The sequence below is a fragment of the Eptesicus fuscus genome, chromosome 5 (assembly GCF_027574615.1).
Source record: "Eptesicus fuscus isolate TK198812 chromosome 5, DD_ASM_mEF_20220401, whole genome shotgun sequence".
Taxonomy (NCBI): Eukaryota; Metazoa; Chordata; class Mammalia; order Chiroptera; family Vespertilionidae; genus Eptesicus; species Eptesicus fuscus.
In genome coordinates, this window is record NC_072477.1 from 99,814,662 (window position 1) to 99,837,311 (window position 22,650).

At 40.6% G+C, this 22,650-nt stretch overlaps 1 protein-coding gene and 1 long non-coding RNA gene across 5 annotated transcripts in view; one reads left to right on the top strand and one right to left on the bottom strand.

The window, feature by feature from the left end:
* EPC1 (enhancer of polycomb homolog 1) overlaps nt 1-22,650 on the bottom strand; it is a 75,522-nt gene that overhangs the window by 43,923 nt on the left and 8,949 nt on the right. The window lies entirely within an intron of this gene.
* On the top strand, nt 8,007-16,484 carry LOC129149185 (uncharacterized). 2 transcript variants are annotated; one of them, XR_008556172.1, is made up of 4 exons: nt 8,007-8,145; nt 8,546-8,669; nt 9,360-9,407; nt 16,101-16,484. It is a non-coding gene; the product is annotated as an uncharacterized LOC129149185 (long non-coding RNA). The 2 variants fall into 2 exon arrangements; XR_008556173.1 differs by lacking the exon at nt 9,360-9,407.

Here is a 22,650-nt window from a genome sequence, read left to right on the forward strand (position 1 = left end):
ATTCTCTCTCATCATTGATGCTTCTATCTCTCTCTCCCTCTTCCTTCCTCTCATCAACAAAAACATTTTTAAAAATATACAAGAGATTCTACTTACTCTGTAGTAAGTTCTAATAAATCTTTACCAAACTACAAAAGAGCGATACAAGGTTATATTGTTGAGAATTCATAAACAAAGATTAAATTATGGTCATGTGTTCATTAAATTTTTATTTAAGCAAGTTATGACCTTAACACGTATCCATAACAACAATTAAGATCACATTTAGACCTTTTGGGTTACTGAATTAAAACCAGCTTATTAAAAGCAACAATAATGTATAAAAATTCCTTATGGGGAGATAAGTGATGACTAAATAAAAAGCCACTTAAGTTTACACTCCAGATTATTTATGCATGTAGAGCTAGACTCCATTGCTACTTGAACAATATGGCTAGGATGAATTACTTTTTCTCTATTTTCTAATGACATTTCTAAGAACCAAAACATCAATTCCTAATGCAGAACACTGCTCCAGTTTTTCTACATTCTAGTTTTTCTACATCCAAACACCTAACTCTTGCCTGGCTCACTATAATAGCCTTTTAACTGGTTTTCATGCTTTCATTTTTCTTTTCTTCTAGTGTTATGTTAATATACAAGTCAAATCATACCATTCTTCCATTCAAACTTTTCCAGTTATCTTCCTCTTCACTCAGAAAAGTCAAAGTTCTTAAAATTACTTACAAGGTCCTACATAATTTGCATTCCCTTTCCTTATTACCTCTCTGACATCATTTACTAATCTCCTCTTCACTCACTCTGCTTGCTATACTAGATTCCTTGCTCTTCGTCAATTTATAAGAAACGAGAGGCCCGGTGCACAGATTTGTGCTCCGGTGGGGTCCCTCAGCCTGGCCTGTGGGGATCAGCCCATAACCAACTCTCCAACATCCCCCGAGGGGTCCCAGATGGCGAGAGGGCACAGTCCAGGCCAAGGGATCCCACTGGTGTATGATTGGAACTGTGGGAAGGCTCCAGGGAGTGTCCAGCCCATCTTGCCCAGTCCCAATTTGGCCGATAGGGACCAGCCAGCTGGGGAGGGACCACAGGAAGTTGGCCAGCTGGGGTGAGACCACGGGAGGGCTCCAGGGCGTGTCTGGACCGTCTCGCCCAGTCCCAATAGGCCAGACCCCACCAGCAAGCTAACCTACTGGTTGGAGCATCTGCCCCCTGGTGGTCAGTGCACGTCATAGCGACTGGTCAAACGAAGGGTTGGACACTTAGCATAATAGGCTTTTATTATATAGGACGAGAGGCCCAGTGCATGAAATTGTGCATGGGGGGGTGGGAGGATTGGTTCCTCAGCCCGATCTGCACCCTCTCCATTCTGGGACCCCTCGGGGGATGTCCAACTGCAGGACTGGGCCTAAATTGGCAGTCAGACATCCCCCTCACAATCCGGAATCGCTGGCTCCTAGCCGCTCACCTGCCTGCCTGCCTGATCGCCTCTAACTGCTCTCACCTGCCGGCCTGGTCACCCCTACCCACCTCTGCCTTGGCCACACCACTGTGGCTTTGTCTGGAAGAACGTCTGGAAGGATGTTCAGTCTAATTAGCATATTACCCTTATATTAGTATAGATTATATAGGATAGCTTGAAAAAAATTTGCTTGCTCCCTCACCTTCAAGTCTTGGTTCAGAAGTCAACTTTACAGACCATTCCTTACCAGCTCTCCCACTACCCACCCACTAGAGTAGCTAAAATGGAAAGAGCTGACAACATCGAATGATGGTGAGAATGTGGAATAACTAGAACTCTCACACACTGCTAGTGAGAAAAAGATGTGGTAGATATTATAAAACCAAAGACACATTCCACATGGCCTGCTCCTGGGTATTTCCCCAATAGAAATGAAAACATAAGCCTACAAAAGAACTTGAATAAGAATGCTAATACAGTTTTATTCATAACTAGAGGCCCGGTGTACGAAATTCATGCATGAGGAGGGCAGCCTTCGCTCATGGGTGCTGGCACCCAAAGTGCACATTCCTCCTCTGCAGTTGCCCCGACTATCCCACTGTTTCATTGAGAGGACGGAACTCCTCACCTCCTCTGGGTTCCCGAACTTGAACGCTGACCGAAGGCACCTCAGCCAGGGCCGCCCGCACCCACCAGGTGTGTCTGTCCGCACCTGCTCCCACCTCAGCACCTGCATTAGCCCCATGGAAGTGATCTTGTCACAGCACTGGCCTCTGCGGGAACAGGGCATCACTACTCCGCCATCTCACACACAGCACCCAGACACTCTCCAAAGGACATGAACGTGCCGGAGGGATGTGCGCACGTCCTGTGGGGGATATAGGCATGCTAGGGTTGATGGAAGTGCAGCGGAGGGGCAGGGGGAACTTGCGCATACCATGGTCCAGGACTGTTGCAGGCGCATGTAGTGACAGCACGCTGGGGGACGTTCGCATGCCGGGAGGGAGGAGAGGATGTGTGCACCAGAGGCCTGCAGCTGCGCAGATCCGCAAACCCCCGTGGCATGGCCAGGAGTGTAGAGGGCCCCCTGGGAAGGCACATGGGCATTCCTTAATTATTGTCAGCTGAACCCAGTGGCGTCAGCAAAGCCATGCCCTGGGAACACGCCTTGCCAAAAGGGCAAGGGTGTTGTCAGCTTGAACTTCATTTCAGCCTGTGGTGTGGGGAAGTGGTTTTGATATCTAAATCCAGCCTAGCACCAGGAATGCTCAGGGCCTACTCAAGAATGCAAATAATCTCCTTTTGTCTTGACCTTTTGGTGAAACTTCCTGATATTTGGGATATAAAATAAACTCGCTGGATTGGTTCTGGGTCACTGTCCCTGTCTCTCCATCAGAAGAGGACAGTGGTCCCACTTAGTCACAGCTTTTTCCTTCTATTTCTGTGTCTTGTCTCTTTCTTTTATTTCTCAACCCCCAGCCGCCCCTTCTCAGGAACTGGACCTGCTCTCTAGCCGTGCTGGACACGGAAAGAGAAAAATACCTACACAAGAGGATGTCAATCTGGCCCACCACAGTGGCTGTCCCTGCGATTGCACACCTTCTGGGCCAGGAGGCAGGATTTGCGCAGCCACTTGGCGCTGATGGCCTGCAGGCGCTACTTCAGCTCGGCCCACGGGCTCTGCTTGGCGTGCTCACGGCTGCCACCACCACCATGTGGGGAGTACAGGCCGCCCTCTGCCAGCCTGCCTCCCCCACCCAGAGGCTCGCCATATGCGCTACCCACAGGCCCAGAGCAGCCTGGGTGGGGCGGGACGCCTGTGCGCGCTGCCCACTGGCCTGGAGCGCACTGCCCACCGGCCGCTCTGCGTCTGTTGCCCACCAGCCCGGAGCACGCTGCCCACCAGTCAAAGCCCCGCCCACTGGCCGCTCCGTGCCTGCGCGCGCTGCCCACCTACCAGGAGCGGCCGGGACGCCATCTTTGTTGTGGAGTGACCCTCAATTTGCATATTCCCTCCTTACTGGCTATGGTCACTTCTAGCTTTGTCATGGAGTTACGGTGAAAATTTGCATATTCCCTCTTTATTATAGGATACCTCCAAAGTGGAAACAACCCAAATGTCCATAAATAGGAAGATAGATGAATAAATTGTGGTATAATAATAGAATGGAACACTACTGAGCAAAAAAAAAAAGGAATAAACTATTTACAAACATTGGGTTGAGTAAAAATAGTTTTACACAAGAGAGTTGATACTCTCTGAGTCTATTTATATGAATTATTGTAATAAGCAAAATTAACATGGTAAAATCAAAACAGTAGCTGTTTTTAGGGAGTGGTGGCAAGAATTGCTTGGGAGGGGAATTTTCTGGGATAGTAATGCTCCATATCTTGATGAGGGTTGGGTTATACAAGTGTATACTGTATTTTCCGGCGTATAAGACGACTTTTTAACCCAGGAAAATCTTCTAAAAAGTCAGGGGTCGTCTTATACACCAGGTGTCATCTTACAGGGCAGGTATATCCCAAACACTATATTTTAACTGGAAAAGTTGGGGGTCGTCTTATATGCCCAGTCGTTTTATATACCGGAAAATACGGTAATTTTGTTATGAAATAGACATTTTATACACTAAAGTTCAGCAAATATACACTAAATATTTGTGAATTTCTTTGAAAGAAATTCAATCTCAAAAGAAAAGATAAACAAATACTGAACTCAAGTTATATATAGGCTAAAATATTTAGGGAAACAAACACTGATGCTGCAATTTATTTTTAAATGCATAAAAAAATTTAAAATGGATGGAGAGATATATGATAAATCAAGTAGAATTTAACTTGTGGATATTTGGGTGGTCATGACAAAAATTTTTTTTTAATACTTTAAACATCTGGCGACTCTGCAAATCTGTTCCTCCTCCTGTTTAACCTATTTCAGTTAATTGAACCATCATATATCCAGTCACCCAAGCTAGAAGCCTTGATTGTTCCAAGCTCCCTCTTACTTCCTACTTCCCATTTCCAAATTAGGCATCAGATCCTCTAGATTTCTCATTTATTTTCATCCTGTTGTCATAGTTCAGGCAGCAACTAGCCTTCTTACCCAAGCATACTATCCTCAAATTCCCTTCTACAGTTACTGCCAGTGGACTTTCTAAAAGAATTTGATCACACCACTGTCATGCTTAATCCTTGGCACTCTGTTGCTTTTGTGATAAAACTCAAAACTTCTTGGCATAGCAAACAAGGTCTTTCATGATTAGCTCTACCTAATCCTTCCAGTCCAACACCTTACCACTTCCTACCCTGAATTTCACACTCTGGCCATATAACTTTCTATAACACCTACTGGTGATTCTTCCTGTCTTTAATCATACAAATTTCTGCGTTCTTTATAATTCTACTACGATGTCACCCCTCTTTTAGAAAGTCTTTCACAACCATTATGTAATATTAACACAATGGTAACATAGAAAACAGTTAGGGGTAATTTTTAAAATGTCTATTTCATAAAGATCCAATTAAAATCCTTATAAAATTGAAAACTGAGCAAGCCAGAATTAAAAAAAAAAAAAAATTCCTGACAGGGTTATCACTCCTAAACTACCCTTCTCATACATACCAGAAGGGGCAGGGCACCACAGGTAGTGAAGAACATCAAAAGAAGAACCTCAATAATTGTTCTAAAAAGGCATTTATCTTGGATAAAACATTAATATGCTTGGAAGAAATGGCTTTGAAAGTCCTTTTTATCTTTGCGTTATAAAGCTTTAATAACTTAACTTAGGCTTTATTATTATGCCTATTAATTCATCTTTCCGGAATTAAAATAATAAAAGCTAACATGTACTGAGCATTTATCACAAGCCAGGCTTGAGATTCACAAATCTTGTTTCATTTAAAGCTTACAACAATACTATTACACATAAATCTAGAAAAAGAGGTGGCAATATCCTCTCTATTTCACAGATCAGTAAACCTGCCTAGGTTCTTTCATAGCTGAATTCAAACGCAGCTGTATGAACTCTAAACAACTTCACTATATTTATACTGACTCTCAAAAATATGTAGGTTCCCCACAGATTGTTCATTAGTTGCAAGGGAAAACTAGTAAATATACAGTGCAGAAACTGGACCATACCTTGACTGGGTGACCAAAGTTAACATTACTATTGAAGGACAGATAGATGTATGTGCCTTCAGATGTGATGCCATCAGAATACAGCATCCCTTCTGTAATATTCTAGCTAGGAATACAAAACCTGAATCTAACTAAGAAAACATCAAACCCCAAATGATATCTATATATTAAAAAAAATCAAAGGGACTGTGATCTTAAGAAATGTCAACATCAGAATAAGATTACCCCTCTCCCACCACTGAAATATTTAAGTTCATGATAATGGCAACTTATTCTCAAATGGTTTGAAAAAAAATACATGTGTGCAGGAATGACAAAGTGTGTGGAAAAAAATCATAAAGGCAGTGGGGAAAAATGTTAATAATAGGTAAATATGGATGTAAAACTCCTTTTCTTGTAACTTTTCTGTTAAGTTTGAAATTATTTTCAAACAATAGCGTTTTTGTTGTTGTTGTTAATCTTCACCTGAGGATATTTTTCCAGTGAAGGGAGGAGAGACAGACACATTGAATAGTTGCCTCCCGCACACCAAGGTCAGTGAGTGCCCTTGATGGGAATCCAACCAGGGACCCTTCAGTCCACAGGCTGATGCTCTATCCGCTAAGCAAAACCAGCTAGGGCTCAAATAATAGCTTTTTAAAAAGCTAAGAGCAAAAGGAAACTTAAGAAAAAGTAGACTCTCTGTAAGCATGAGGAAAAGATGCAAGTACCTTTTCCAGAATTGCTGTCAAGAAACTAACTACATGATCTTTCATAAATCAGTTAAAGTTTCCAGCTCTTAATTTCCCAATCTTAACTAGATAATCTCAGACTACTGTCCTCTGAATAGTAGTTATAGGGATATCATTAGCGATATGAAAGGAGTTCAGTGATTAAATTATTTTGGGAAATACACATACAGGGATAAACAATATTGAATAGTTTCTTTTCAGAGGAATCCTCATAAATTTTACATAGCCAAACAAAAGTCCATCTTTTATTATTATTCATTGACCATTGTTAGTATGACTTTGGTGAGACCAAGTCTTTAGTTTTTAGTATTAAAAAGTATGGTAAGCATTAGCCGAAACCGGTTTGGCTCAGTGGATAGAGCGTCGGCCTGCGGACTGAAGGGAGGGTCCCAGGTTCGATTCCGGTCAAGGGCATGTACCTTGGTTGCGGGCACATCCCCAGTAGGGGGTGTGCAAGAGGCAGCTGATCGATGTTTCTCTCTCATCAATGTTTCTAACTCTCTATCCCTCTCTCTTGTTCTCTGTAAAAAATCAATAAAATAAAAAAAAATAAAAAATAAAAGTATGGTAAGCATTAAAGCAAAGTTGTAATGTTAAAATGTGGTATACAAAATCCATTATTTTCTACAATAATAGCTTATTAATTTTGGAAAACAACCTTGTGACTCTACTGTTCAGCTCATACAGAGGTATCTTTAAGTTCATTTTAAAAAAGGAAAATTGCATTTAAATTATGAAATCTCTGTCCAAAGATAATACAGATTAGGGGTTGGCAAACCATAGTCTTGGGGGCAAATTCCACCTACCACCTGCTTTTGTAAATAATTTTATTAGCATACCAGTGGCCTGGTGCATGAAATTCGTGCACTTTAAAAGGTGCGTGCGAGCAGGGCCTGATTGCCCTGCTGATTGCCCCACCAATTGCCCCATACACAGTGACCAGTGACAGCAGCAGGGGGTTGTACTGCCACCCACACGCCAAGGTCAGTGAGTGCCCTTGATGGGAATCCAACCAGGGACCCTGGTAGAGGAAACATTTTAATATTGCTATTTGCCCTTTCTCTATAATAGAAGTGTCAAAGATGAAAGAAAATTAGTAGAATATATGAAAACCTCCCTCCTGTCAGAGTTTGGGGCACCCTTCAGGACCCAGAGTCAAGTCCCTGCCCACCCGCACGCGCTTTGAAATCGCAGGAGACCCAGACCCGGCCGCTCCCCCGCCCCCGTCAAGCCCCTCTGGGCAGGGGTGCAGCCTCAGGTCTCCCAGCCCAGCCCTGGGCGGTGGGGCACAGCCTCAAGTACCCCTGCTCGGTGGCAGATGGGGGTCGGAGTCGGGTCCCACATCAAGCCCCGCTGGGGGGGGGGTGTGGCCGGAGTTCCCCCATCAAGCCCCGCCAGGCAGGGGGCATGGCCTGAGGTCCCCTGTCAAGCCCTGCGAGGTGGGGGGCACGGCCTGAGGTTCCCCGCCCTGGCTAGGCACCATGCAGCCTCAGGTCCCTGTTGTTCAGTCTTTGTGATGGAGTTCCAGCTAATTTGCATATTCCTCTATTAGCTAATTCACTTACATACTGTCCATAGTGCTTATGCCCTATAACAGCAGAGTTGAGTAGCTATGACAGAGACTGTAAAGCCTGCAAAGTCCAAAATATTTACTGTCTCTTTACAAAAAGTTTACACTCTTGATATTTAGTTATTTATGTATTTAATTTTTGAGACTCAGCAGTCTGGTTGTGGTAAGGTGGACCATTGGTAGACACTAATGCATGCTCTAGTATTTACATGGTGGAAATGACAGAGAGAAGCGGGAAGTAAGTTATTTCGTACAAATTTTAATCACTCTGCTCAGACTCTATCAGACACAACCTACACTCTAAAGATATATTATAATGCCTATTTTATAGGGAAAATTAAGCTCAATAAGGTTAAGTCACTTGCCCTACGTAGGATTTGGATTGAGGTCTGACTCCTCTTGGTCTTTCTACTGTAGCTTAATTCCTCCTTTATCTTCTTTTGCTTTCCCCATGTATGGCTGAGTTCTGGTTGGTACTCAGAGGAGGACTCAGAATACTAAGAGAGAAGCAGAAGGGGCTTTTAAACAGCTAAAGAGATGAGCAATAGTATCATGGTTACAGTGATCACTGGGAAGATACAACCAGATAAATCTAGAAAGTAAGATTTCATTTTTTTGTTTGTTTGTTTTGTTTTAAGGGAATTCTCATTAGATTGCTTTACTAGATTAGAGCTCATAAACCTGCTGGTAATACCCAGGCATCCTGGATATGAAGGGTGAAGATGAGGAAGATTAAGTCACACGAAAGCCAAGTTATTACAGGTACATATGCTTCCCTGTATAACTAAATACTCTTAATTGCCTATCATCCCCAGATGTACAGAGGTTCTCAGTAAAGGGTAAAGAATGCTTTTCTTTAATAAGTATTATTTCATCTTGCTGAGTGGACGAAAAATATTAAAATTTGTTACTTCTTTCCCTGGACTTCCAACACTTGTGTTTTTAACACCACATTTTTCAAATGTGGAAACAAAATGATCTTTTTACAGAAATAATTTGTAACATCCTCTAAGAAGGAAATAAGCTTTTAATTAATATATATTTTACTATAAAAGAAGTCAGAAGATACTGACTTACCACCCCAGAGAGATAGGGCCTATGTGATGAACTAAGAAGGTTGAAACAAAGTCTCAAGTCAGACTGAATTTGACCATCCCCTGGTTCTACAAAAATAATAGGTTTATCTATTATGTTTTCCTGCCAGTCACTGTAGCAATCAAGACTTAGCTGTTATTACACTGCTTTTATTAATATTTTGTTTTACCCATCAAAAATATAAACCTTTAGGATTTGTCTGAATGCTAAGATTTATACATTTAAAGTACCTTTGGAAATACTATACAGGGCTCTAGTGTAGGAAAAAGTGATAGTTTATACAATGTTCTTATTATTCTTTTCAGACTAAACCTAAAAGTAACCTTACAAAATTTTCTTTCTTTTCTTAATATCAAGGCCCTTGGTTTTATGAAAACCATAAAACTTCCCATGCAATTTCTGAAGGTATGTTATTGTATAGTGGCTAAAAAATAAAAAGGGTTCTCATAGTCTCAAAACTTTCTTGTTTAATTATATAGTTGTTTCCCTCACTTACTCAAATTCAGTCTCCCTTTATTTAAAGTAACTAACACAGTGGTGAATGAAAATAAATCATATTTCATAATTTCAAATTATTTTAATTAATTTAATGTTATTTGGTACTACAAATTTTCTTGTATATAAAACATACTATACAGAAATAAAATGTGACTTTATTAGAATACTCTCTATTCATTAGGAAGACATATACAAGGTAACAGTACACATTCTGATGCCAGAAACCCGGATTGAATCCCAATTTTGCTGTTTACTAATTGCAATTTAGTTTCTCTAAACATCAATATCCTTATTAGTAAAACTAGAGGCCCAGTGCATGAAAATTCATGAACTGGAGGCGGGGGGGGGGGGGGGTCCCTCAGTCTGGCATGCCCCCTTCTCACAGTCCAGGAGCCCTCAGGGGCGGGAGGCGACCCGGTGATCAGGGGAAGAAGGCAACGCCCCATCACACCTCTGCTGCTGCTACTGTTGGCAGCGAAAGCCTCAGGCGGCCCTGGGCAGCTGGGCAGCCGCTATCCGAGGCTTGCCTGTGCCTTGGGCTGGCCATGGGTGTCTGGGGGGCTGAGGGAACTGGGGGACTCCAGAGACAGGCACAAGGAGTGGCTGGGCCTGCCTGGGGGTAGGCCTGGCCTTGCCGTGCACCTGCAGCCCCAGCAGGGCTGAGGGGACTGGATGCCACCATCTTGTGGCTGTGGGCACTGCCATCTTTCAGGGAGTGGCAGTCAATTAGGATATTCCCTCCTTATTGTCTGTGGTGCCAACATCTTTGAGGGTGGGCCAGTCAATTAGCATATTCCCTCTTTATTAGAGAGGATGAGGTAAGTCATTCCCTCACACAGCGGAGGACATCTTTCCCACATAGACATCTGCCTTGCCTGGGGGGAAGACAGTCAACACACCCTATTGGAAAACACCTTGCCCTGAGGCCACTTAAGAGATTAAAAGTAACAATTAGCCTCCAGGCAGAAGCAACTGCCCCACCCTGTTGAAAAAAACTCTCGCCACACCTGAGGATGACTGCCTAGGGGCAGTCCAAGTCGGAATTCCTATTAGTCTTTAGACAGAGGTGGTCTCTGCAGGCTTTGAGTCTTTACCTGATCCAATTAGTCAGGAACAGCCTTTAACACTGTCCTTCACTAGAGATTGAGGTATAGAGGATCTACCCAATACACAGTCACAAACCCAAACAGACAACCAAAATGAGGAAACAAAAAAACAACCCCTAAATGAAAGAACTAGAGAATTCTCCAGAAGAAGAGATTAATGAAGCAGGGATAAGAAATTTATCTGGAACAGAGTTCAGAGTAATGATGGTAAAAATGCTCAATAGTATGAAAATTAGACATAGTAACTATGAAAAAAGAAGAGTCTGAGATGAAGTATGACATAACACAAATAAAGAACACATGGGAAGGAATACACAGCAGATTAGGGAAAGCTGAGGATAGAATCAGTGAATTAGAAGACAGAGTTGAAAATACCACTCAATTAGAGAACCAAAAAGAAAAAAAAAAAAACAATTAAAAAACAGGACAGCTTAAGTGAGCTGTGGGATGTGAAACGTAACAATATTAGAATAGCAGGTGTGCCAGAAGAAGCAAAAAGGGAGAAAGGAATAGAGAAGGTATTTGAAGAAATAATGGTAGAAAACTTCTCTAACCTGGGAAAGGAAAAAGTCACACAAGTTCAGGAGACAGAGAGAACCCCAAATAAGAAGAACCCAAACAGACCCACGCCCAGACACATCATAATTAAAATGCCAAAAATTAAAGACAAAGAGAGAATCTTAAAGGCAGCAAGAGAAAAGAAAACTGTTCCCTACAAAGGAGTTCCCACTGACACCTGATTTCTCAACAGAAACTCTACAGGCCAGAAGGGAATGGCATGAAGTATTCAAGGTAATGGAAAACAAGGATCTGAGACCAAGATTACTATATCCATCAAGGCTATCATTCAAAATAGAGGGTCAAATAAAGAGCTTCGCAGACCAAAAAAAGGCTAAAGGAGTTCGTCACCATCAAGCAGCATTATAAGAAATACTAAAGGGACTGCTGTAAGGAATTGCTGAGAAGAAACAGAGAGAGAAACCTAGCCATACAGAATAAAAACGGCTATAAATAAGTACCTCTCAATAATAACTCTAAATGTAAATGAATTAAATTCTCCAATCAAGCGTGTAGGGTAGCTGAATGGATACAAAAACATGACCCAACTATATGCTGTCTACAAGAGACCCACCTCCAAACAAAAGACACATATAGGGTGAAAGTGAAGGGATGGGAAAAAATTATCCATGCAAATGGTAAAGAAAAAGAAGCTGGAGTAGAAATACCTATATCTGACAAAACAGACTTTAAAAGCATCATGCTAAGCAAAATAACCCAGTCAGAGAAAGATAAATATCATATGATCTCACTCATTTGTGGAATATAATGAACAACAGAAACTGATGCAAACAAAAATAAAGCCCGGGGGGTGGGGGAGGGAGAGGAGGGGATATACTAGAATATAATAGAAGTAATCCTGTTATTTTGCAGATTTTTAATATTTCCTACAACTTTTGTGATATCATACTATGTTAGCAGTTTTGGTAATATTATTACACTTAAAATCCTTTTCTTCTTGAAATATTAATGTTTATTGCATGTAATTATTATATGTAAGGTCATTTTTCTTGAATAATTGGTGTTTATTGCATGTAACATTATCATATTTTAAATCATATCTTGAGATATTAATGTTTATTGCATGTAACATTATTATATTTAAGATCGTTTTTCTTGAAAAAAAAAAAAAAAGTCCAACACTGCTTTTACTAGTCATTAAATTTTACTAATGATAAAAAAAATTTTAAATGTTAGTTACCTTAAAAAAAAAAAGTATGGGCTAGAATATATAATAAGGTCTAGTATAGAAGCCACTTTGACAGCATAACACCAATATGCTACATATTTATAACACAAGAATGACTCTTAACAGGCCCCAGTAATACTTTTAGAAAACACACGTATATATTAGGAATACTGGTCATCTTGTTTCATGTCACTCCATACAGTAAACATGAGATTATATTCCATTATTTTCCAAATGATATGGCAGGCTACCCGGTAAAAATTTTCTAGATCTGAATCTTAGAAATTGCAGATGTTTTTAAATCCAAATTTAAGATTTAATCCAGAGAAGATTTAACTTAGCTGAGCCCAGAAATAAAGAAACATTATAGTTATTTAACTCATTTCTTGTTAGTGACACAAAGTATTAGGCATCCATGAAAAATGAGTTTTAGATATAAATAAGAATTAAGAATTTTATATGAAAAATCCAACCCTAAAAATATAAAGACCAGGAAAAATCTTAATTCTATCATAAGCATTTCTTATTCGACCCCATCCTGAGTAAAACAAGAGTTCTCATCACTACAAAAGTTAGCAGAAATTTCTGAAGTGTATTCTACAAAATCACAGCATAAAAGTTGAGATAAAAGATAAGAGTTCAATAAGATGTTTTTAAATAGTGTGTTTAAAAACACAATACAAAGGAATCTAGGAGTATATTTTTATAGAGTTGATTCTATGACATTTCCTGGTATACAGAAAAATAGATTTCTTTTCTCTTATTGAAATTACATTATAAAGGAAAAACTTACCAAGAGGGAAAATTCACATAGGATTCTCATATAAAGTGTAAAGATGTCACTTACAGCAGATGAAAAGGAAACTTAAAGGTAATAAAAAGGCAATTGCAACCAAAATCTTCATTTTCATTAACACTTTCAGATCAGAAAAAAGGAATTTTAATGTAAGAATGTTAGAATAACTGATTTTGATTTTACTTATATGATTATATAAACTACCCAAAGTAAAAATAGATATTTCTAATCTTTACTTTTTAAAAAGATTGTCCCAGATCATGGTCTACTTACCATATGAAGTATAAGCCCCTTGAAGGATAAGATGTCTGTGGATTCCATAATATAATATTTAGCATTATACTTCGTAAGTTTATAAATATTTGTTAACACAATATACATACTTTTAGCACAGTGTTTCACAAATCATAATTTTGGAAATGCCATGACATTTTTTCTGGCTTAAATTATTAGAATGTCACATCCTTCCCAATCTTACAAAAAACATACCTTAAATCCTACTTTAATTAGCCTTACTCCAAAAGTTCAAACAGGTATCTGATTCTCATTTTTCGAACCCAAATAATCATAAAGTACCTATATTTTTCCGTAACTATTAAAACATTTATTAAAGAAACATTTGTGCCAGATCAATATTGTCTTTTTAGTTACAACATTGTTTCTGCTTTGAAAGGTCTTGTAAGAAATCACCATATAAAGCAAGGGTGGCGAATGTCCAGCCTGTGAAATCATTTGGTCTGGCACTGCCAAGGCAACTGCAGAAGGGACTCAAAATTCAATAAATCTATGAGCTTTTTTCATAGCAACATAAATTTTCTTAAAGTGTGGATGTGTCATAGGGCTTAAAAAGGGCAAACCAAGAAAGTCTTCATAAAAGTTGACTGCAAACAGAAGTGTGTGAGTGAATACAGGAAAGACATTTGGGGTAAAGAGGGGCAGTGTAAGCAAAGGCAGAGTGAGGAACTAAGACAACATTAAGTACAATAGTTTATTGAGCAGAACCACCCAGTAAAGCCACTCAGATTCCTGATCCTCAGAAACTCTCAGATTGATGTTTTAAGCTGATAAATTAAAGATAAGTAGTTTTGCAGCAATAGAATACTAACACATATGTTGGTACTGAGAGTCCTCACTTTGTAACAGAAATCTAAATTGTTGGGATGGCTCTGGAACTAGACCATGGCCTTTGAGGACAGTATTAGTGAAGAAGCTATTAATAAAAGCCTTAAGGTATTTTACAAAGCTACAGGTGAGGGCAGAAAACTTAATAACACTGCTACCTTTACTAGTTATGTGAAAAGTAGAAAATTTACCTAATGAATTGTGTTATCTGGCTAAGGTGATTTTCAACCAGAAACTTGAAAGCACTTCCTTGTTTACAAGATGTGATATATATTGTAAAAATGACCCAGGACTTGATTTTGAAAATTTGTAGTCTCTCTCGATTGCAAACAATGCTAAAATTTAGCAAGGGATTCTGAGCCATGATCAAATGGAGGGTACTGACAAAAAAGAAAAAAGAAAAAAGAAAAAGGTCTAAAAAACCTAAGTCAAGGGAGTGACTAAAAATCTCCTAAGATTTCCAAAAGATCAGAGATGGTGCTTCAGACCAAAGGCCTGCTGAAGAGGACTAAGTGCTTCAAAGATTTTCTCAAACAATGAAGCTAAATTTTAGAAAGCTTAAGGGTGTTGTCTCCAGCAGAAGCTCAAGGTAGTGAGAGGCTTAACTCAAAGGCACTTATGGGTGTGGCTTTCCAACTAATGGGATAGACCTCAATAATAATTCATGAGGACTCACAAAATTTTTTAAGAGAATTATGTATCTAGGAGCACTGCCAGCTTGAACTGAGAGACAAGAGATGATCCAAAATAAAAAGAGGCCTTCAGAGTCCAAAAATTTTGACAGGAAGTAAGCTAAGAAAACTCAGTAACAAACATGTTCTACCTTTAATGGAAAAGGAAAAAGTGAATAGAAGGTAGAATCAAATGCACAAAGGGCAAAGCTGAGAGCCTTTGGTGAATTATCCCCAGGAAATGATACTCAACCAAGGAACTACCATCATTTGCCTGACTGGATTTCAGAAATGCTATATACCAGCAGGCACAGTACCCTTGTGCCTCCTGACCCCCTACCTTCTATCTTCCTTTGAATAAGAATGTTTTATAACAATTATCCTAAGCCTAACCCAATGTTATATATACTGAGTATGTGAAGAGATGGGCAGATACCTCTCTTTGGGTTCTTAGGTTGAGAGGAATTTGTATTTGAGAAGCTGTACTTATAGAACTACATCTGAGAAGCATCATTGCACCTGAATCCAATTTGGGTATTCTGAACTATGACCTGATACTGTAATGGGATGAGACTTTGGTGGGTTTTGGGAGGGGCTGAAAATACTCTGCATGTGGAGATTGTGATAGCCAGCCTCCAATGATCCCTATCTCATGGCATTCACAACCTGTGTAGTTCCCTCCTACATTTTTACCAGGGTTGGTTTATGTGACCAATAGCATATGACAGAAGTGAAGGTATGTAGCTCACAAAATCCTATATAAAAGGTTAATATGCAAACGACCAAACGGTGGAACATCAGGTTGCTATGACGCACACTGATCACCAGGGTGCAGACACTCAAAGCAGGAGCTGCCCCCTGGTGATCAGTGTGCTCCCACAGGGGGAGCGCTGCTCAGCCAGAAGCTGGGCTCACAGCTGGTGAGCACTGCGGCGGTGGCAGGAACCTCTCCTGCCTCCACAGCAGCACTAAGGATGTCTGACTGATGGCTTAGGCCTGCTCCCCGGACTGCAACAGGGTGCAGGCCAGGCTGAGGGACACCCCCCCACTTCACCCCCCCCTCTGAGTGCATGGATTTCGTACACCGGGCCTCTAGTTAGGTCATAAAAGACTGTCGTTTCTGTCTTAAATGCCCCGTCTTTTGTATCACTCCCTTAGGGTGAGGCCTGCTGCTATGCTGTGATGACACTGATACAATAATGGAGAAGCTCATGAAGAGAGGTCTCCAGTCAACAAGGAATTGGGGTTGCTAACAACTATGTGATTGAGCTCAAGCCTTTAGAAGACTGCAGCCCTTAACACCTTGTGAAGGACCCTGGGCCACTCTCACCCAGATAAGCTGCTCCGAGACTCCTAGACCTCAGAAATTGTGTTACACAGAAAGTGATTTTTTGTCTTAAGCTGCTAAATTTGAGAGTAACTTGTTATGCAGCAATAAATAGGTAATACAGGGCTTAAGGAAAATTAAGGGAAAGTTGGGATATGGAGGCCAAGAACATTAAAGCCCATTAAGGAGTTTTTGCATTTTATTCTCCCACAAAAATAAACAATTTAAGGATTTTTAGATATCAAATAACCAGACTCACATATTTAAAAGAACACCCTGATAAGTTTGAGGGGTTTAGAAGTCTGAAAACTATGGAGTGGGGAGACCAGTTAAGAAAAAATTATAAACCTTTTAGAATAAAGAGGGCATCTTAATATTTTAACAAGAATTCGTAGATCCAAATGCCTTGATTTACATCAAATTTCACCTACTCGGATATTCTATGGGGTAGTCAAAAATTATGTGGGTGATTCTTTGTTTTTGCAGGACAATCCTTTTCATGGTGGAACTTACACCGTTCCTAGCCCCAACAGTGTCTTCCCTAAATTGTGACAATCAAAAGCATCCTCGGTTTTCCAGAATGTCCTGAGAGTGACATTGGATTCAGGTACACTGAGGCTTCTCAGATGTAGTTCTGTAAGTACAGCTTCTCAAATACAAGTTACTCTTTTTTTAAAAAAATATATTTTATTATTTTTTTACAGAGAGGAAGGGAGAGGGATAGAGAGCTAGAAACATCGATGAGAGAGAAACATCGACCAGCTGCCTCCTGCACACCCTCTACTGGGGATGTGCCCACAACCAATGTACATGCCCTTGACCGGAATCGAACCTGGGACCTTTCAGTCCGCAGGCCGACGCTCTATCCACTGAGCCAAACCGGTTTCGGCACAAATTACTCTTAACTTCCTAAGAACCTAAAGAGAGGTATCTGCCCATCTCCCCTCACATAGCCATTATACAATGGTATAGTCCCTGTTCCTGTTGAGAACTACAGTAGAGGAGGGAGAGTTGGCAGAGATTCAATAGCAACCCCAAAGGTTCTGAAACGAGTATGCTGTATAAAGATCCTTGTAAAGGTATTTACACAACTGTGCAGCAGGAGTGATACTCCTTGGAGTTCACTGAGCCACCAGTTTCTATCTAGTGGGGTTGAACTTCCTATAGGTACTATATCTCTAGCTGCAAGAGTGGTCCAGTTCAGTTCAGAATATCTGGTAGAAAGGTATCTTGAACTGTCTGTGCATCTGAGTTTGGTTGGATAAACCCCATCATTCTTAATATCCATTACCAACAAAGTTCAAGACTTAACTGCATTACCCTGGCTCTTATCACCATTCTCATCTCAATATTCCCAGTGTGATCCATTTTTTCTCTTTCCTCACCTTCCCAAACTCTTCCATTCTGTTCTCTAGAATAAAGATATTATCAGTAAACTCATCTTTATGGTCTCAACTTCTTTCTCTTTTTTCTAGATATGTTATTGCATTCTTTGAATTTTTTATTGATGTCTTTATTGTTGAGAGTATTACAAATGTCCCTCTCCCCCCCGCCCAATGTCCCCTCTCTACCCAGTTCCCGCCCTGCCCCAGGTCTTTGTCACCCTACTGTCTGTCTGTGCTCATAGGTAATACTATATAGATATGCATATAAGATCTTTGCTTAATCTCTTCCCACCCCTCCCTCCTTCCCTCTGAGAATTTTAAGTATGTTCCATTTCCATATCTCTGATTCTATTTTATTCACCAGTTTATTCTGTTCATTAGATTTCTTAATCGTTTATTTTGGTTTTTAGATTCAATTGTTGATAGATATGTATTTATTACCATTTTATTGTTCATATTTTTATTATTTTTCTTCTTCTTAAAGAATACCCTTCAAGATTTCATGTAATACTGGTTTGTTGGTGATGAACTCCTTTAGCTTTTTCTTGTCTATAAAGCTCTTTATCTGATCTTTAATTCTAAACGATAGCTTTGCTGGATAATCTTGGTTGTAGGTCCTTGCTATTCATCACTTAGAATATTTCTTGCCACTCCCATCTGGCCTGCATAGTTTCTGTTGAGAAATCAGCTGACAGTTGTATGGACGCTCCTTTGTAGGTAGTTAATTGCTTTTCTCTTGCTGCTTTTAAGATTCTGTCTTTGTCTTTAACCCTTGGCATTTTTATTATGTGTTGGTGTGGGCCTCTTTGGGTTCCTCGTTTGGGACTCTCTGTGCTTCTTTCACCAAGCACGGGACGTTTTCTGTCATTTCTTCAAATAGGTTTCCAATATCTTGCTCTTTCTTCTCCTTCTGTTACCACCATAATGTGAATGTTGGTATACTTGAAGTTCTCCCAGAGGCTCATTACACTATCTTCATATTTTTTGATTCTTTTTTCTTCTTGCTCTTCTGTTGGGGGTCTTTTGCTTCCTCATATTCCAACTAATTGATCTGATTCTCAGAATCCTTTACTGTTGAATCCCTGTAAATTATTCATTTCAGTTAGTGTATGCTTAATTTCTGACTTGTCCTATTTCATGTCTTTGACATTCTCACTAATATCTTTTAAAGTCTCACTAAGTCTCTTGAAGGTCTCATGAATATCATTGAGTAAACTTATAGCTGTGGTTTTGAACTCTGTGTCCTTTAATTTGCTTTCTTCCATTTGTGACATGCTTGTCTCCACATTTTGACTGCTTTCCTGTGTTTGTTTCTATGTATTGGGTAGAGCTGCTATGTCTCTTGGAGTTGGTAGAGTGGCCTTGTATAGCAGGTGTCCTGTAGGGCCCAGTGGCTCAGTCTCCCCAGTCACCTAAGCTGGGCACTCTAGGTATGTCCCTTTGTGGGCTGTGTGCACAGTCTTGTAGTTAAGGCTTGATTTCTGTTGTTGTCACTGGGAGGAATTGACTTCCAGGCCAACTGGCTGTGAGGACCAGCTGTGACTACAGTGGGAGAGCTGCTATGCTGGAGACATCCCTATGAAGCAGGACTTGCTTCAGTGGGGCTATGATGCTCTCTGAGTCTGCCCCTTGAGTGTGTTGCTTGTGGATGTGTAGTTATAATCTGCTATGGTCTGAAGCTGTCTACCAGGAGCACTGGCTCTTGGTTCTCCAGGGAGGTGCAAAGTCAGCCACTGCTTGGGACCACCCAGCAGGAGCTACAGAGAGATCTGCAGCTTCCTCCTATTTGTATTGGGTTTGTAAGTGCCCAGGCAAGGCCCAGCTGTGAAGCAAGGCAGGCTGGTGCTAGTGCTGAGTCTTGGCCCTTTGATAGGTTTGGGATACACTGTCACTAGCTGAAGTTTGTTTGAGAGAATTTTAGCCAAGTCTGATGCCTGAACAAGAACAGGCCGTTCAGATGGAAAAGCTGCTGCTTGGCTAGTGCTGCAAATTGGATGGATCACCAGGGTGGAACAAACAGTGTGCTCCAGGTTGATGGGGGCTGAATATGGTTGTCAGTCAGCCCTGTGATAGGGGAGGTCTCAGCATAAGAACAATGACCCCTGTAATCACCTCTTGTCTGCTAGAAAGGGGCCCCTGAGTTCTTGCCCTAATGCCAGACAATCCAGTTTCTCCTGGATGTGTCTGGGCCCCCAATGCCTCTTGGCTCACTGGAGCTCAAAGGAAGCGAGTCTGAGTAAGTTCATGCCCAGTCCTTTAAGAGGGACACCCAAGTCTCCAGCAGCTTCCCTGTCCTTTAGCCACAATCCCCACTGGTTTTTATAGCCCAAAGTTACAGGGACTTCTCTTCACAGCTCTGGGGCCCTGGGTGGGGAATTGGGTGTAGAGCTGGGACTCCTTGCTCCCCCTGATGGCCTCTGCAGGGACAATCTCCCTCTGGATTAAAAAAAAAAATGGCCCATGTGGGTGCCGGACCAGCCCGTTCCATGCTTCTGCCCCTCCTACCAGTCTCAATGTGCTTTCTTCTTTACTTCTTAGTTCTAGGACATCCAGTCAGCCAGCTTTCAGGTGGTTCTAAATGATGGCTATTCTGTATTTTAGTTGTAATTTTGATGTGGTTGTGGGAGGCAAGTACCAGCGTTTACCTACACCGCCATCTTGGCTCCCCTCTCAACCTTTCAATGTTCCCTCATTTTCTTGCCCTACCTGAAGCCTGTCAGTGTCTTCTAAAAACAGTACTCCCTATACTATAGCCCTTTCTAGCAGAAACCATTTCTTTTCCCATGTCTCACATACTAACAGATGGGTTAAGTGTTTATCCTCTTGCTTCCCTTTCCATTGTTAGTCCTTTTATTGTTTTCCTTTCAAAAATCAGAACCCTTCAGAAGTTCATACATCAGCCTCTCCCCCTAAAACTGTCATATACACTCTCTCGGTCACAGAGCTCACAGTCTTTTTCAACTACTACTACATTTCTGGCATCATTCTTAGTGACAATATCTGTATGATACATCTAGTACCATGTACCTTCTCACCCACACTAATCTTTTCTCTACCTCAGTCACCACTCTAGATCTTGCTTTCACTAATTGTGCCACTCTAAAATCTAAATTCAAACATCTCACTCGTTAACAACTACCTTCCTGATTTAGTTTCACCTAGTCCAACAAAGCTATTTCATAGAGCTCTCTGTTCCAATGAGTCCTACCACTTCCCCACTTTTCATCAGCTACCTGTTGTCTTTTTCTCCCTGCTTAGCCAGTTTAGATCCCAAGGTCTATTATCATGATAATCTACCTCAGATACTTGAATCTCCTCAATCCTCTTTTCCTTCTTCATATTTGCTGAGTAACCCTAGAAAAACATTATTATATACCTACTTTGTGTTTGAACTCAATCAAGTTCAATACTTACATTCAATTGCCCAAACGAGCTAACTGGTCTCACTTTGTTTATTTATTTATTTTATGTTTTCATTGATTTTAAAGAGAGAGGAAGGTAGAGGGTAGAGGGTCGGGAGGGAGAGGGAGAAGGAAAAGGAGAGGGAGAAAGAGATAAAGATTGAGATTGGTTGCCTCCCATATGGTCCAGGACTGAACGTGCAACCTGGTCATGTGCCCTGAACCGGGAATCCAATCAGCGACCTTTTGACACAAGCAACGAAGCTTCAACCAACTGACCAGGGCTAACTGGTCTCACTTTAAATGACCACAAATATCCCTCAGCTAATTCACCAATACTACCACATTTCTCTAGTAGGTTAGCTTTCCCACACTTACCTTTGTCTCTCTTAAGGTCCCCTCACTCTGAGGTGATGACTTCATCTCATACTTCATAGAGAAAATAGAATCATAGGATAAATTACCTCATCCTCCCACTGCCAACTTTAACAACTAATTGCTCTAATTACTGACCAACCCCTCTAAATAACTGATCCAGGAGAGAAACAGAAAATAGTTTTTTAGGAGCAAAGTCCTGGAGTAGGAGGAGAAGAAGGGTTAGGAGAATTTTATCCTTTTTAATGATTTTATTCTATTATATAGTTTTAATAATATTTTTATTTATAATAGCTATTTTAACATTTTTATCTACTAGTTCTATCACCTGGGTTATTTCTATGTCTCTTTTTTATTAATTTTCCCTTAATTATCCATTATATTTTCCAGTTTCTTTGCATGCCTGCTAATTCTTTTATTGGGTCCCTAACATTATGTTGTTAAAAACTTTTAGTACTCCTTTAAACATTGTTGTGCTTTATTCTGGGACATAAATTACTTGAAATTAATGTGATCCTTCTGAGGCTAGAGTTTAATCTTTGTTAGGGGAGTACAGAACAGTCTTTAGTCTAGAGCTAATTTGACTCCACTACTAAGGAAATAATCCTTCTGAGAACTCTTATCTGATGCTCATTATGTTAGGAGGGCTTTCCACTCTTTGAGTATACAACATACAGTATTTCCAGTCTTTTGTGAGCTCCCAGGACTGTTCCTCCTCCTTCCTTCCAGTTGCATCCCCCCCAGCCTCGGGAGTTTCCTCATAGATCAACTTTCAGCCAGAGACTTAAGGGGATCTCTCTGTGCATCTCTTGTGCCCTACTCTGAAGCCACTTTAACCTCCCTTACTTATACTTGCAGCCTGGAAATTTTCTAGATAGTAACTAGAAAATTCGAAGGCTCAGTTTTGCTTCCCTCCCCTAGTGTTTTTTAGAACTTTGTAATTTTTAAAAGAAACCATTTGTTGATGCTCCAGCTCCCACCTTATATTCTTTCTACTCCTTTTCATGCAGAACTACTCCAAAGAGTCATCTATATTTGCTGTGACCCCTTTATGCATCGTTCATTCTTTTCTATTACTCAAATTGGACTTTTCTTCCCACCACTTAAACAAATTAAACAGTCACTTTCCCCTTACTCATCTTTCCAGTGGACATAGTCAATATTCTTCCCCTCCTTGAAACATTTATCCTCATTTTCTTCCTACTTCACTAATAGCTCCT